Source organism: Triticum dicoccoides, chromosome 6B, assembly GCF_002162155.2.
Source record: "Triticum dicoccoides isolate Atlit2015 ecotype Zavitan chromosome 6B, WEW_v2.0, whole genome shotgun sequence".
NCBI lineage: Eukaryota > Viridiplantae > Streptophyta > Magnoliopsida > Poales > Poaceae > Triticum > Triticum dicoccoides.
Window position 1 is genome coordinate 321,160,541 of NC_041391.1, and position 5,360 is coordinate 321,165,900.

At 45.4% G+C, this 5,360-nt stretch overlaps 1 long non-coding RNA gene across 2 annotated transcripts; it reads right to left on the reverse strand.

Moving 5' to 3' along the window:
* Positions 1–839: 839 nt before the first annotated feature.
* Positions 840–2,739, reverse strand: LOC119326115. 2 transcript variants are annotated; one of them, XR_005157817.1, is made up of 3 exons: positions 2,365–2,739; positions 1,604–1,742; positions 840–1,211 (listed from the first exon to the last, which is right to left on the reverse strand). It is a non-coding gene; the product is annotated as an uncharacterized LOC119326115 (long non-coding RNA). The 2 variants fall into 2 exon arrangements; XR_005157816.1 differs by having other exon boundaries at positions 840–1,742.
* Between the last annotated feature and the right edge of the window lie 2,621 nt (positions 2,740–5,360).

Genomic DNA, 5,360 nt, shown 5'->3' on the forward strand with positions numbered 1-5,360 from the left:
ACTTGTTGTATGGGTTCAATTAGGAGTGGTCAGAAATTAGGAGAAGCTTCCTAGAAATTTGAATGCAGATTTGAGGCTTGGCATTTTTGATGGCTGAGTAAAAAAACATTTGAAACAAGGCAAAAGACTTGCCATTTTCATTGATTAAGAAGAGAATTACACGGTTAATTGACGGAAAACTGGGCTAAAACCGATACATCCCAACCCATATGACATGGGCACCACCGGTCAACCTGGCCGCCGACATGGCACACAGAGCTGCAAAGAAGAAAGACATCCGTAGAGGAGTAGCAATATATCCAGCGGGCGGGCGAAGTGGTGAGGGTGTCGGCAATATATCCAGCAGAGCTATAGTGTGAGATTTAGGGCTACGATGATTCTAGACTAAATTTTCTTCTCATATTATTTTTTACTTGGGCACGTTCAGTTTTTTGGTTAATTCACTACCCCTAAATGCTCCGACAAATTATCATAAGCAGAAAACATGTACTTCCTCCGTTCCTAAATGCAGGTCTTTTTAAAGATTCCAATATGGACTATATACAGAGCAAAATTAGTGAATCTACACTCGAAAATACATATATATATATATCCGTATGTAGTTCATATTGACATCTCTAAAAAGACATATTCAGGGAAAGGGGGAGTATATCTGTAAGCAAGTTGTAAAAGAAAAAAAAACATAGTCGTATCATTTCAAAGAATGTTACATGCCAATAGGTTATAATTTTGCTATTGTCATCAAATGCATATCATCAATGTCAGTACAATCAAATATAATGGCATGTCAACCCGGAATATACAAGGTCAATCATATAGATGCAACAATGCAAGAAGAGTTACTAATCATTGCATTCTAGTGGTTGCATTGAGCATCAATACTCATTATGTACAAACAATACAACATAGGAAGAGTGAGATGATATAACTAATAAAGTTCAAAGAATGTACTGCTGACAAAGATCCTTTACTTGATAAAGGCAGTAGTCGCTTGAGAAGTAGTCCTTCCCGATAAAGATGATCTGCTAATGATCCATATGCATGTACATATTTTTAACACGCGCCGATCTGCAAATCTATGTGAGTAAGCTTGTGCCAATTTATTTTGTAGGAGTTGTGGGCAGCCCAAGTGCCTGGGAGAGCGCTGCCACTATTGTAGCACTTTCCGGCTTGTCGGCGTGGTGTAGAAGGCTGAAGGATGTATGGCTGCACTGAATCAGGAGGAAGTTTCAGTGTCTTGTGCATTTCGTACCAGTTTTCAGATCCACGTCGGGGCCTTGTTGGGGTTTTGCACTCACATATTATGAGTCCAACATCAGCTCACATCAGAGAAAATTCAGTTGAGCATGATCATTAATTTCTTTTTACATTGTTAAGTAGTATGATCATTACTTAGTCATAGTGTTTCATTACAAAGACTTCCAGATGTTGTCGCTTGCCAAAAGGAAGATATCGTGTCTTTACCACAATAGAATCTGAATAATTTATTCCAGTTCAGCATAGGATTTTCTGTCATGTTATTTGTGAAACACAACCTAATAAGAACTAAAAGCATAGGACTTTGTCATGTTATTTGTGAAACACAAAGGAATATGTTCCAAACCTGAAAGTTGGATGGGCCGGAGTTCCTTTGCTGAATTCAGTGTAGGCGTAGTGATGTGGTGTCACGCTGCTGCGTCCAGGCCATGGTGTCCGCGTGAGGAGTGTGGCGGCCATCACGGCAGCGTTGGGTCAGTAAAGTCCTGGAATAGAGTGTGACACCGCATTTCAGGCAATGGGTCTATGTGAGGGATGATGAAGCAACAATACAAATACTAATCGACATATAGTACATCTATTTTCACTAATGTGATGGCACAACCCAGAGCCTACATGTGTCTCAATTCTGAAAATTGTGAAGTGTGTAATCAGAACACTATTTCAGTTTGGTAGGGCGATCCAAACAGTGTACCCCCATCCATCCATTGTTAAATGATTGTCTGCTCATGAAAACCTGAGCATCGAGAAAGAAGACTAATTGGAGACCATGGAGCTGATCTTATACTTGAATAGTGAGTGCCTGACTATCATGGCTATCTCTATTTACGGATGTTTAAAGGGATTGGATACATCAGAGCGTCTTGAAGCAAACACAAGAGAGTGTCATAATCATAAATTTTCAAGAATGCGGGATCGATAAAATTGGTGTGCCATGTTATTTCTAGGGAATAAATCCCTGAGCTTTTGGGACAAAAAATCAGTTTAAAAAGGGGTGATGCCAGCAAGCTTATGTGACCTTCTCGGTCTAGATTCTCTGCTCAAACCTGCTGATGCACTTAGATGTTAGAAAGAGAGATTGGATGGAGAGGGCGTGATGGGTCGTACCGCGGCGACGCCTTGCTGCAAGTCTGGATTTAATAGGCGTATTCATGAAGATGCAGCGTGTAGGGTGGCCGCTGACGCATACACATATGCGCGGATGCTCCACGCTGTGGCTGCGCAGCCAGGAGCCGCATCGCCGTGGGCGGAGGGGTGGGCCATGCACGCACTCGCCAGCGTGGACTGCTGCCTTGTCCGGTTGGACGCCCAGCTCAGCCTGGTCGAGCTCCTCGTTCCAGCGCTGGACGCCGGACGTCGTCCTGGCCGTCGTCGGTCCGGCGGACATGGCATGGTGGGTTGGCGTCGGGGATAGCCGGAGAGAAGAGTTGTGGCCTTCATCTGCAGCCGTATGCTGGCGGCGGCGGCGATCTAATAACCCTGGATCCATCCCTAGGGTACGATGGACATGGAATAGGGAGGAGCAGTATGTGGTCTTTACAATCGCTGGGATAGGAGCTGATTACGCTTTCATGGAACACGTATTAGGCAGACGAATCTTTGGGAGAGTATACGTCGGGCGGACTGTAATTGCTAATTGCTAACCTCATATTAATCTAGGCTATTAGATCTAATTTGATGGGATAATCAGACGGTAATAATCAACCGGTGTACACTTAACGGGGTGTCTCTAAGAAAGAAGATGTTTGCTTGTTTAATAGTAGTAGAGATGCACAAACCAAGATAGCAATTGTGTATATGCGGGAACAAACTTGAGACACAAGATATGATATGATGATACCAAATGATATGGTGTATGCAATGGATGGTGTAGATCACTAATGTGCACAAGTAATGTGGCTCGGCAATACTCAAATGGCTAGTCTCGATAGGCAAGTAACGCAAAATGGGCTAGGGGTTAACAATGCAATTGCAAGGGAATATACAATGGTGTCGTCGAGGTTACCGTCCTTTGCGATGATGAATGGCGGTGTTCTTGATGTAGATACCAAGATGATGGAGACTCGTCCCTAAGTAGCCGAAACACCTTAGGAAATGGAAAAAACGCGAACTCAAAATCTCAAGGACAAAAGTCAAATGGTGGTAGCGGGAAAGCGGTGGTGGTTTGCACTCGGCAATGTGGAAGTGGAATGATGGCTATACATGTGTCCGAGTTGAAGTTGCCGTCCCTGAGTAGCCGAAACACCTTAGGAGACACAAACCACAACTCAAAAAAGCTCAAACAAAATTGGGTTAAGTTGGGTGTCGGAAGTGTATGGTGGGCACGTCTATGCGGAAATGGTGGTGGTTGATGAAGAAGCAATTGTCCCTAAGTAGCCTAAACACCTTAGGAGACTCGAATCACAACTCAAACAACCACTAATGCTATATGGAACAAATTGGGTTAGGTTGCGGAAGTCGGTGGTGGCTATGCGGATGATATGGTGGAGGCCCTAGACAAACTTGCCAAATTTTCAAAAAATTGATGAAGTCAAATGATGTTGGTGGTATTTTTGTGGGATGGGGGATGTCAATAGCTTCAAAACGAGCTAAAGAACGTCAAAATCGGACTCCGGATGAATTAGTTATGGTCAAAACGGTGAAACACGAAAGGCTGAAATGCCAGGGACCGGATATCCTGGGGTAGGGGCCGGATTTCCGGGGGGGTATGTCCAGAACCGTACAGATTTGGTGCTCCAGGGCCCGAATGTCCGGCTTGGGGCCCGGATGTCCGGCCGGATGGCCCGGATGTCCGGCCTGAGGCCCGGATGTCCGGCCCGACGATTCCAGATCTCGTTTGGGGCGGAAATTTTTGAATTGGGGGCGGAAATTGATGATTTCGTGGGCAAAATTTGATGGATTTCATGGATGGAAGGTGGGGAAACTTGGGGGAAATCTAGATCCACTTGAAACCAAGCAAATCCACGAATCAAAATCAAAAAAACATCATCAAACCAACAAATCACAAAAAAAAATTGGGGCTATTTTTGGTGGGGATTTTCGGATTTTATGATGAAATCAAGCAAAAGAAGGCTAGAAAACGGTGGGAGGGACTCCACATACGTGATCAACGTGGCTCATGATACCATATGATACGGGTCTAACCCGGTGTAGGCCGATCTTTCATTTTTGGAGTGGGATCCCTCGAAGAGCATGAAGAACACGGGAAAGAACAGAGAGAAATCACAAGGGGAAACACTCAAGAACAAGTCCAATCACACATCCACTAGACAATCAAACACACAAGATCCACAAGGTACATGAACAATCAAAGGGAAACAACATACATGGTAAAGTTCATCTCCAAGAGGAGGTCTTGATGATATCCTAGATGGATCTTCCCACGAGGGGGTCTCGATGATATCCCGCAGGATCTTCTCCTAGATGGAGGTCTTCGCCTCCAATGGAGTAGTGGTCTCTCTCTCTCAAGAGTAGAGATAGGTAGGAGCAAAGCTCACATACAAATGAGCTATCACTTTGCTAACCCTAACAAGAGGAAGGGGATAGAGTATATATAGGCTAGTCCAGAAGGGGTAAGTGAGGAGGGGATACATGGGCCTTTGGCCCGACTCTGCGCGCAGGTAGGCGCCGGATGTCCGGGCTCTTGTGAGATGCCGGATGTCCGGGGCGGTTGGCCGGATGTCCGGCCCGAGCTGGGTGACCTTCTGGCTTCGGGTGCCTCACGCCGGATTTCCGGGGGCAATGTCGGATGTCCGGGCTGTGGCATGGCGCCGGATGTCCGGGCACATGGGCCGGATGTCCGGCCGCTATAGCTTCATGTGACGCCCCCGATTCAATCGTACACCAATCATGCACGCAAATGTGTACGATCAAGATCAGGGACTCACGGGAAGATATCACAACACAACTCTAAAACTTAAATAAGTCATACAAGCATCATAATACAAGCCAGGGGCCTCGAGGGCTCGAATACAAGTGCTCGATCATAGACGAGTCAGCGGAAGCAACAATATCTGAGTACAGACATAAGTTAAACAAGTTTGCCTTAAGAAGGCTAGCACAAACTGGGATACAGATCGAAAGAGGCGCAGGCCTCCTGCCTG